A 1967-nucleotide genomic window follows, 5' to 3' on the forward strand; every position below is an offset into this window, starting at 1 on the left:
TCAACAACAACTGGTTCAACACCAGCAACAACAACTGGTTCAACAACAGTAACAACAACTGGTTCAACAGCGGCAACAACAACACCTGTTTCAACGACAACTGGTTCAACACCAGCAACAACAACACCTGCTTCAATAACAACACCTGGATCAACAACTACTGTTTCAACTGCGGCAACGACAACTCAATCTGCGGCAACAACAACAAATGGTTCAACACCAGCAACAACAACTGGTTCAACAACAGTAACAACAACTGGTTTAACTGTGGCAACAACAACACCTGTTTCAACAACAACTGGTTCAACAGCAGCAACAACAGAAAAAACGACGATGACGACGACAACAACAACAACAACAACAACAACAACAACAACAACAACAACAACAACAACAACAGCAGCAGCGGTAGTTCGTACACCAGTTGTTGTTCTTGCAGCAGTTTTGGTTAAACCCTTTGTGCCTCAACTCCAAGATAAAACTAGTCCAGAATTTATAGCACTTGCGACAGAAGTGGTAGTAGTGGTGAGTAAAATACTGAGATTCATTTTGAAGTGTTGTTAAGATTCCAGCTGATTTGAATTAAATAATTAATTTCTACTTCTTTGCTCCACACAGTATGAAGTCATCTATAGAGCTCGATATGGTTTGCTTTTCAGCCGTGTTATTGTCATAGCATTCAGGTAAGATTTTTACTTTTGTTCATTTATGACAACACTAATCTTATTAACAGTAATTGCAAATAATTAATGTTAATTTAACATATTTCATTAAGAATTGAGTGTTTTCTTCTTCTTTTTCTTTAGACAAGCTGGGACCAGAACACGAGCATCTGATACTGAAGCAGAAGTGCAGGTTGTGTTTAACAACACAATAACACCTGCACAAATCCCAGAAGCTGAAGCTGTTCAACAAACCTTAGTTGAAGCGGTGTCTAACCCCAACAACACTTTCAACCTCAGTATCAATCCAGCATCTGTCGTAGCAGCCCAAATAAACAGTGAGTAAACAGAAATCACACATGTGATTCCCAAAGGATTTTTTTTAAAACAAAGCAATATAGCTATTCATATTTAATATATCACATTCAATTTGATATAGTTTGATATATAGTCTGTGTAGTTATTTATTTCATCATTCTCAGAGAATGATGAAATAAACATAATTATTTAATGTGCTAAACAGCAGAAAGAGTACTTTAAATTAGATTTACCAATGTATAGAAACAAGAGAGCATCATGAAAAATGACTTTGTTTTTAACTGCTTTTTTCTTCCTCTTTGTTTTCTACACCTGTAACAACTGCAACTGCTGAGCCAGTTTTTACAAAGCTGTTGCGGTTCGCATCGGTTGGAGAGACATTTACAGCTGACTTGCTGATCTCATCATCTCCAGCATTTAAAAATAGATCATCACTGATAGTGACAACAGTAAGTTTTCTCTCTTGAAGTCAAAAAGTGGTTAAATGCATGCATTCACTTTAGCATATGGACTCACAGATCTTTGATTGTTTGTGTTTCTGCAGCTTGAACCGATCTACAATAAAACATTTTCTTCATACAACTCAATGGAAGTGACTGGATTCCGGTAATTTATTTTTTGTTTGATGACTACATATAATACATAATACACAAAGAATTAATGCAAGTAAAACAATATTTGGCTTATTGATTTTGCAGAAATGGATCCATCATCACTGACATCTACATTCAGTTTGCATCTACATCAGCGCCAAACAACACTGACATTGAAAATGTTCTGATCAATGCAGCTCCAAACATAACAGCCTTCAACATTACCAATGTTGTTGTCAGTGACCCAGGTAAGCGCTATTTAATATTATCACATTTTAAATTCATATTATCTCAGAACTGTTTGTTAAAGCAACACTTTGTTTCCTTTTCTTGGCATTTACAGTGGCTTCAACTACAACAACAATGACTACACCTACAAACGCAACCATAGCAA

This window comes from Pundamilia nyererei, unplaced genomic scaffold, assembly GCF_000239375.1.
Source record: "Pundamilia nyererei isolate P.nyererei 1_Seehausen unplaced genomic scaffold, PunNye1.0 scaffold01595, whole genome shotgun sequence".
Classification (NCBI taxonomy): Eukaryota; Metazoa; Chordata; class Actinopteri; order Cichliformes; family Cichlidae; genus Pundamilia; species Pundamilia nyererei.